Raw genomic sequence first — 10211 nt, forward strand, 5'->3', positions numbered from 1 at the left:
GTGAAAGGTACAGGTTAATGTTAGTCAGGGCCATTCCTTTGTAGGGATTTCTGAAAGTCAGATTGCGTTGCGCTAAAAATATTGTGTGTCAGGTTAAGCACAGTCTTGTATAATTCTTCTAAGGGGACGTTTCATACTTACCAGCCAGTCAGAAACATGGAAACGTTCCTAGAACCCCACCATATAGAATAGCATGTCACCGCCAATGAAAGCTGCTGAACAACTGCTCAAAATGTTCAAATGTATGTGAAATCTTATGGGACCTGATGCTAAGGTCATCAGTCCCTAAGTTTACGCTCTACTTAACCTAAATTATCCTAAGGACAAACACACACACCCATGCCCGAGGGAGGACTCGAACCTCCCCGAGAGAAATACACACTCCTTTCACTCGGCGTGTTCCAGAGGAAAGAAATTTCCCAAGCATAGTGACATAGAGATACATCTCAACTATAGCTTCTGCTACGGGGTAGCACACGGCACTCGCAGTCGGGAGGACGACGGTTCAAATCCGTACATGACAATCCTGATTTAGGTTTTGTGTGATTTCCCTAACTCGCTCCAGGAAAATTCTGCGATGGTTCAAAATGGTTAAAATGGGTTTAAGCACTATGGGACTTAGCATCTGAGGTCGTCAGTCACTGGCGATGGTTCCTTCGAAAGAGAACGGCCAATTTCCTTCGCCACTCTTAAATTATTCAGAACTTGAAACTTCCTGGCAGATCTAAACTGTATGCTGGACCGAGACTCGAACTCGGGACCTTTGCCTTTCGCGGGCAAGTGCTCTACCAACTGAGCTACCCAAGCACGACTCACGCCCCGTCGTCACAGCTTTACTTCTGCCAGTGCCTCGTCTCCTACCTTCCAAACTTTACAAAAGCTCTCCTGCGAACCTTGCAGAACTAGCACTCCTGAAAGAAAGGATATTGTGGAGACACGGCTTAGCCACAGCCTGGGGGATGTTTCCACAATGAGAGGACGGGGCGTGAGTCGTACTTGGGTAGCTCAGTTGGTAGAGAACTTGCCCGCAAAAGCCAAAGGTCCCGAGTTAGAGTCTCTGTCCAGCACACAGTTTTAATCTGCCAGGAAATTTCATATCAGCGCACACTCCGCTGCAGAGTGAAAATCTCATTCTATTCAGAACTTCTCCCCGTCTCTAATGACCTCGATGTCGAACAGACTTTAAACCCTAATCTTCCTTCCTGTTTTGTTCCGTTTGCATTCATCCTTAAGGAAGTAGCATAACTGACGAATATTGTTTTCGAGATGTTTCCCACCTCCTATTGATGTCTTTTTGTGCCAGGAGATGAAGCGTTTGGTGTAAGAGACATTCCAGAAGAGCTGATTGCCAGTTTGGCTGAAGCTGCAGCCATTTTCGTGAAACACCTTGTTGTTTTAGGCGTGTTAGACGGTTATTAGCACGCAGATGCTAATTGTAAACGGACTACATTTTTAGAAACACCTCTAAAACAACATTTATCACACGGCAGTCTGAACATCGTCTCCGAATATCTCTAGCCTCAAGACCTGCATGGACCCCTAATGGGAAAGAAATGCACTTGTGACATTTCCCTGACTTAAATAACTGACTATTTTCATCACTTCTAATCACTCTGATATTTTCTGTGCGTAGTTTTTTTACACCTTGCACACACTGACGGAAAAAGAAATCGCAACACCAAATAATAATTAATGTACTGTAATGAAATTTCGGGAATGCATTTGTCTATGTAACACATTTAAGTAATTAACATTGTAAGATCACAGATTTATGTGTGTGATAAGCAATTGCAAATGTGAAATGCTGATTCATTAATAAGCGATATAACCGCTAGAATGTTGAATGCAAGCATGCAGCCGTGCATGAAGGTGCTGGGCGTCAGTATGTGGGGTGGTGTTCCACGCCTGTTGCACTTGGCTGGCCAATACAGGGATGGTTAATGCGTTTGCGATCACTGGAGCTGTTGTCCGATGATGTCTCATATGTGCTCGACTGGAGACAGATTTGGTGATCGAGCAGGCCGAAGTAGACCATGTTGGGATACAACAGCGGTGTGTGGTCAAGCGTTATCCTGTTGGAAAACACCCCCTGGAAATTTTATGACTGTCCATCTTACCGCATGGACGAGGGACTTCAGCTGATGATATATATGAGGAAAGTACCACCACAGCTGTATCTTGAGAAGGTCTTTATTCTGTCACGTGACTACTTTCCGCCTTCATTAGGCCCTACCACTGCCAAAAGATTCTTCGATTTCCTTGGTGCATTTATTGTGGGATCCTTGTCACTACCACAAGTGGGTTAGCTTTCATCAGGAGTCTATACTCCAACACGTTGTCGAGTATAGTCTTCTGATGAAAGCTAACCGATGTGTGCTAATAACAAATTCGCCAAGGAAATTAAATAGCCAGCCGGAGTGGCCGAGCGGTTCTAGGCGCTACAGTCTGGAACTGCGCGACCGCTACTGTTGCAGGTTCGAATCCTACCTCGGGCATGGATGTATGTGATGTCCTTAGGTTAGTTAGGTTTAAGTAGTTCTAAGTTCTAGGGGACTGATGACCTCAGAAGTTAAGTCCCATAGTGCACAGAGCAATTTTTGAAATTAAATACTGTTTCGTCTGTGGTGAGGCTCGAGGATTCGGTAATGTGCTGCCGAAATTGTTCGTGTGATAGAATAAAGACCTTCTTAAGATACAGGTGTTGCGGTACTTTTCTGTTCATGAATGGCAGCTCAAGAAGTCGAACCACCAGATTTATAAACAAATTTGCAGTCAACTTGCGTGGGATGACGCCAAGAGTGCTTCTGTTATCATAGTAAATCGCACCCCAGCTCATAACTCTATGCGTGGGTCCACTGTGCACGCAGACAGGTTGGATGCAGGCCCTCAACCGGCCTCTCTTAACCAACACACGGTCATCACTGGCACCAATGCAGAACGAGCTTTAACCAGAAAACACAACAGACCTCCAACCGTGTCCTCCAATGAGCTCTCGCTTGACACCACTGAAGCCAAAAATGGTGGTACTGTAGGGCACTGAAGAGAACGCTACAGGGCGTTTGGCTCGGAGCTGTCTTTGAAGTAATGATCTGTAACAGTTCGTTGTGTCACTGTGGTGCCAACTGCTGCTCATATAGCTGCTGCAGGTGCTGTACGATGCGCCAGAGCCATACGCCGAACATTGATGGTCTTCCCTCTCGGTAGCGGCACATGTCCGTCCGGAGCCCGGTGTTATTGCTACCATAGATGCTCTTTACCACTGCTGCCAGCCATCATGTACAGTGGCAACATTCCTGCCAAGTCTTTCTGCAATATCGCAGAACGAACATCCAGTTTCTCCTTGGCTTATTACACGACCTCGTTCAATCTCAGCGAGGTGTTGATAATGGCATCTTTGTCTCCTTAAAGGCATTCTTGACTAACATCACCTCACGACGTCCAATCTCAAACGTAAGTAAGGTTCGCGACCGTTATAGCGCCACAGTCAGGCGACCGGCGCGAAATGTGATGTACACTACTGGCCATTAAAATTGCTACACCAAGAAGAAATGCAGATGATAAACGGGTATTCATTGGACAAATACACTCCTGGAAATTGAAATAAGAACACCGTGAATTCATTGTCCCAGGAAGGGGAAACTTTATTGACACATTCCTGGGGTCAGATACATCACATGATCACACTGACAGAACCACAGGCACATAGACACAGGCAACAGAGCATGCACAATGTCGGCACTAGTACAGTGTATATCCACCTTTCGCAGCAATGCAGGCTGCTATTCTCCCATGGAGACGATCGTAGAGATGCTGGATGTAGTCCTGTGGAACGGCTTGCCATGCCATTTCCACCTGGCGCCTCAGTTGGACCAGCGTTCGTGCTGGACGTGCAGACCGCGTGAGACGACGCTTCATCCAGTCCCAAACATGCTCAATGGGGGACAGATCCGGAGATCTTGCTGGCCAGGGTAGTTGACTTACACCTTCTAGAGCACGTTGGGTGGCACGGGATACATGCGGACGTGCATTGTCCTGTTGGAACAGCAAGTTCCCTTGCCGGTCTAGGAATGGTAGAACGATGGGTTCGATGACGGTTTGGATGTACCGTGCACTATTCAGTGTCCCCTCGACGATCAGCAGTGGTGTACGGCCAGTGTAGGAGATAGCTCCCCACACCATGATGCCGGGTGTTGGCCCTGTGTGCCTCGGTCGTATGCAGTCCTGATTGTGGCGCTCACCTGCACGGCGCCAAACACGCATACGACCATCATTGGCACCAAGGCAGAAGCGACTCTCATCGCTGAAGACGACACGTCTCCATTCGTCCCTCCATTCACGCCTGTCGCGACACCACTGGAGGCGGGCTGCACGATGTTGGGGCGTGAGCGGAAGACGGCCTAACGGTGTGCGGGACCGTAGCCCAACTTCATGGAGACGGTTGCGAATGGTCCTCGCCGATACCCCAGGAGCAACAGTGTCCCTAATTTGCTGGGATGTGGCGGTGCGGTCCCCTACGGCACTGCGTAGGATCCTACGGTCTTGGCGTGCATCCGTGCGTCGCTGCGGTCCGGTCCCAGGTCGACGGGCACGTGCACCTTCCGCCGACCACTGGCGACAACAGCGATGTTCTGTGGAGACCTCACGCCCCACGTGTTGGGTCTGACACACCGGTGTCAATGTGTTCTTTTTTCCATTTCCAGGAGTGTATATTATACTATAACTGACATGTGATTACATTTTAACGCAATTTGGGTGCATAGACCCTGAGAAATCATTACCCAGAGCAACCACCTCTGCCGTAATAACGGCCTTGATACGCCTGGGCATTGAGACGAACAGAGCTTGGATGACGTGTACAGCTACAGGTACCCATGTAGCTTCAACACGATACCACAGTTCATCAAGAGTAGTGACGAGCCAGTTGCTCGGCCACCATTGACCAGACGTTATCAATTGGTGAGAGATCTGGAGAACGTGCTGGCCAGGGCAGCAGTCGAACATTTTCTGTATCCAGAAAGGCCCGTACAGGACCTGCAACATGCGGTCGTGCATTATTTTGCTGAAATGTAGGGTTTCGCAGGGATCGAATGAAGGGTACAGCCACAGGTCGTAACACATCTGAAATGTTACGTCCACTGCTCAAAGTGCCGTCAAAGCGAACAAGAGGTGACCGAGACGTGTGACCAATGGCTCCCTGGGTGATACGCCAGTATGGCGATGACGAATACACGCTTCCAATGTGCGTTCACCGCGATGTCGCCAAACACGGATGTGACCATCACGATGCTGTGCACAGAACCTGGACTCATCTGAAAAAATGACGTTTTGCCATTCGTGCACCCAGTTCGTCGTTGAGTACACCATCGCAGGCGCTCCTGTTTGTGGTGCAGCGTCAAGGGTAACCACAGCCATGGTCTCCGAGCTGATAGTCCGTGCTGCTGCAAACGTCGTCGAACTGTTCGTGTAGATGTTTCTTGTCTTGCAAACATCCCCATCTGTTGACTCAGTGATCGAGACGTGGTTGCACGATCCGTTACAGCCATGCGGATAAGATGCCTGTCATCTTGACTGCTAGTGATACGAGGCAGTTGAGATCCAGCACGGCTTTCCGTATTACCCTCCTGAACCCACCGATTCCATATTCTATTCCATTGGATCTAGACCAACGCGAGCAGCAATGTCACGATAGGATAAACCGCAATCGCGATAGGTTACAATGCGACCTTTATCATAGTCGGAAACGTGATGGTAAGCATTTCTCCCCCTTACACAAGGTATCGCAACAACGTTTCACTAGGCAACGCCGGTCAACTGCTGTATGAGAAATCGGTTGGAAACTTTCCTCATGTCAGCACGTTGTAGGTGTCGCCATGGGCGCCACCCTTGTGTGAATGCTCTGAAAAGCTAATCATTTGCATATCATGGCATCTTCTTCCTGTCGGTTAAATTTCGCGTCTGTGGCACGTCATCTTCATGGTGTAGCAATTTTAACGGCCAGTAGTGTAGAAATACAGCTATCAACTTGCGTTCATGTCGCACAGCTCCTTGTTGGTGCTGTGATTTTTTTCCTTCAGTGTATATAAATTCGTAAGACTGTCACAAGCTTAACTCACATGCCTATACAATCGATGTATATGGGAAAAATAACGTATAAATAATGTATGTTTCACAAAATCAGGCTGTATGTTTCACAAAATCAGGCGGTGCAGAATTCGGTAATTCGATCTGCGTACACAGCTGCCGGCAGAACTTCAAAATGTACAGCATATCTGCTACTTTGTTTGCTCGTTGTTGACGTCACGGTGACGCCAACAAAAAAGTCTGCAGCCCCAGAGCGGAGACGCGGTCAGATTTGCTCCCCTAGCAGGGAAACACTTGTTGTGTTTGAGAAGTTATAATTGGTTTGCCGTCAAGAAATCCCCAGAAAGCGGGGAGACTTGTAAGGGGCTGTGATTACGCGCCGCACCCCGGGGGATGGCGACGTCTTTTCCAGGCAGCGCGGTGCCACTAATTGGGTCAAGGGGGGGAGAACAGGCCGGGCTGCAGACACACGTGCACCCTGCGTGCTGCCCACGTGTGGCGTGCCGAGCGGTGCCGCGCTGTGGAGTTCTTCGCCGCCTCTGCGCAGCGGTGCGGAGCCGGGACGACGCCCAAGGACTCCTATAAAAAATGATTTACAGCGGCGGCTCGCAAATTCTGCGGCCGACCTCATTATAGACCGGCGCAACCCTTTGGCCCCGTCAGTCGGCGTCGGCGTCGGCGCCCGCATCTCGCGTGTCCTCCGCCGCGGCCCACAAAACTCCCAGACCGGCCGGCCCTGCTCGCGCCGCCCGCGCCGGCTAAAAATTTCTTGCGTAACCGAGAGGCTTTTTCCCTCCCTGTGCTATAAATTGCCGCTCGCAACGGGCGAACATCGATCCACACTTATCACTCAACCACAGGCGCTTCAAAAGTTTCTACGTAGTAAACTGCTGTGTTTTTTGCAGTTTTACGTTACTTTTATGGTTACGCAGTGCGAGACCAGAATTCGGCCAACGGCCATTTGTGTGCTTTATACGATTTCCGTTCCTTTTTTTTCTGACGTTCATGAATCGAAAGAAGGGAGCAGAAAGTAACCGTTGGCATCTGGAACAGGATGGTGACGCAAATACGGACCTAGATTCCGATTCGACTGCATCATCGATGATAAGCATTATGGAGTAGCTTCTTAAGTTTAGAAACGATATTCTTCTTCTTTTTAGCATTAATACCGTCTAGTACGCGGTCCGCTGTACACAGGATTTGGCAGTTTTACTGTATTTAACTTTGTGTTCGGGTTCCCTTTATGTCACAGCACTCGTTAGTTATCTGAGGAAGGGAAGCCTTGTGCGCCATCGGTTAAGTAATCATATTTTAACTGTATGTAAATCGTGTTTCCTGCAGCAGACATTGGGGGACACCCCAGCATTTACCTACACATAAGTGGGAAACAGCCTGAATGCTACGCTCCGTCCGGCCGTTATACCAGCCACAGTCGTTAATCCGCCGCTCGGATTCGAACCAGCTGTGAACCAAATTCGTCTCGCAAGCTAGGGCCCTCTGTGCAGCTCTGATAAGCAGGGGTGCTTCCAAGCGATGCTAACCCTCATCATCATCATCATCATCACCATCATCATTGTGTTCTGCCCGTTGGCAGGTCTTCACATGTAGCTCTCTATGCAGTCCTGAGTCTTGTCATTTGCTATCCTCTTCGCTTTCTCATAATTGTTTTCTATCCTGATATTATCTACCATCTGGTATCTTCTGATTGCTCTTCTTCTTCTTCTTCTTTTTCTTCTTACATTCACCTTTAACTTCCCTTCCCTGAAACTGAAGTTAAATTATTATGCCTGAGTAATAGCTAGTTACTTGAATGGAAAATTTTGGGCGAGAGAATTTTTGCATAATTATTTACCACTCTTCCTGGTATAAAACTAGTTACTCCACCTGGAATAAAATCTCTGTGGCTCTGCAGAATTCCGGCGATCTCCGACTCTGAAAATTCTTAAATCAATCAGAGGCACAATAATAGTAATAAATAAAACGGTTCAATTTATTATATATTTTAGGCCCACCGTGAGTTATGGGATGGTCTGTATTCATACCAATGAATCCGTGCTCAAAAATTTGCAGGAAATCAGCAAAGTCAACTTCTGTTAGTAAACATATGTTCGCAGGACGAAGACATTTCCCAAGGGACTGGAGTTCACAGCCGACTTTAAAATAAGCACGTAATTCCGAATTTGCAGCCACTTCAGTATCAGAGTTAGTTTCACAACTTTCATGAAATGCCTCTTCTAGTACAGGCAAACTGTCTACTCTACCTGGTGCATCTGTACTCGACGTTCCACTCACTAGTTCACTCGACACTGCGTTACTACAGCTGTGTTTCAAACTGTAGAAATACTACATCATCTGTATCAGAGGCGCCACCAAATTCTGATTCTTCTGTGCGCTCTTCTGGAACCTCTTCCCACAGTTCATTACACGCTCGGCCAGAATATCTTCTGCCACACAGCGACACCACAATAATTAAGTGATAAATTTAAAATAAATGTTCACAAATGTCAGTATGATCCCTCAACCATAAAAACCAGGTGTGTGCATCAACTGTTTTTGTCATGTATATTTTCAGCAATCACCCTACATGTGCACTGTCACCGAAAATAATTTGTACTATCTCAACGGCTAACATTTTCGATATAATTTGTAAAAGAACATTACGTACAATGTTCATTGTATATTAGAAGAAGCAAATAATCGTATGTAGCTGGGAACGAAATTCACGACAGTTTGCTCATACGCACGGCGCGGAAGAAAATTACCTGTAAATAAGTATACAGACGACTTTACTTTATAATGTAGGAATGCTTTGAAGATGAGTGATCCAAATAGTGCCAATACAACCGATTGTTTGTGTAGATAAAATAATAAATAGCATTAAAAACCAGATATATATATACCAACCAGTGTCACTTAAAAGGGTTAAGAGGGTCTAATGAGTACACATCTACACAGCGCGCTCCACAAGTTCCTGTACTAATAATGTCCTCTTTTTCCATACTCGAAGAGCAAGGGTTAGATCCAAAACTTTAATTGCCCACTAACACAAAGTTTTAAAGTTATATTTGTAAAAGAAATAGCTAACCCGTTCCTGATCAAAAGCGGCGTCCAACAGAAAAAGATAGCTTACAAATTTCTATCCAAAAAAGTCATCTCTTATGTTCGAACCTCGGTACGGAAAAAACTGTCCACAAAGTATGGTCAAACAGAGAGAACTGTACTTGAAGTGCCTAGACGTCACGCTTGAACTTACAGCATGTGAAATATAGCACAGAGAGGGTCTACGGAAGAACTAATTGCATCTGCTACAAAAAATATTTCTCAATACAGCCAAAAATCACGCACTGCAACATAGTTTTCAAACCAAAAGCTCAGTATGACCGCAAAGTAACGAGAAAGATTCTAGACCCAAACAGAACGGAATCTTATAGTCCAAAATACCGAAAACCAACAGAAGACTTAATGCACCTCCGAAAGAGAAATTTATAATTTTATGGTCACGTATGGGAGGTAGCTGAGTCATGGTGCTGACATATGGGAAGAACTCCAGGACGCACAGAGAAAGTGCTGCAAAACATGATAAAGATGTGGTTTATCATTTAGGAAAAAAATTCTTTGGTGACAAGGCAACCTGAGTAGCCCCTGTTTGTGAGGATGGGAAGTAATGAAATCAGCCATAGCTCTGGAAAGTAGTGTCTTAAGACCCATTCGTTGACGGGATGTTAAAGATATATATGGTCATACGTTCTGTCTATTTTGTGGAGGAGGAGGGAGTGGGAGGAGATTTCAATTAAACGTGATACATACGTGGCTTAGTGTTTTGAAAGATACCGTTGCGGGAAGGCAGGCTTAGAGAGTTTAAGGATGGTGCGCCACTTTGAAGCGGATCATGTGTAATGACAGTCAAAAATGGAGTACAGTGTCGAACCAAATATTTGGGTTCCTATGCCGTTTGGTGATAGTCCTGAGGAACATTGTCCTCTAGAAATGATAAAGGCGGCAGGTAGCAACGATATCTGAGGAAATCATTGAGAAATTTGCAGATATAGAATATTATCTAGAAAAAGTCCTATGAATGTAGGAAACGCCTGGCACTTCTAAAAATACGAGTACATAAATTTACATTGTTT

At 46.4% G+C, this 10211-nt stretch overlaps 1 non-coding gene across 1 annotated transcript; it reads right to left on the bottom strand.

The window, feature by feature from the left end:
* Window positions 1-733: 733 nt before the first annotated feature.
* On the bottom strand, window positions 734-808 carry Trnas-cga (transfer RNA serine (anticodon CGA)). The gene has a single exon. It is a non-coding gene; the product is annotated as a tRNA-Ser (tRNA).
* Window positions 809-10211: the final 9403 nt, after the last annotated feature.

This window comes from Schistocerca cancellata, chromosome 6 (assembly GCF_023864275.1).
Source record: "Schistocerca cancellata isolate TAMUIC-IGC-003103 chromosome 6, iqSchCanc2.1, whole genome shotgun sequence".
In the NCBI taxonomy this organism is placed as follows: domain Eukaryota; kingdom Metazoa; phylum Arthropoda; class Insecta; order Orthoptera; family Acrididae; genus Schistocerca; species Schistocerca cancellata.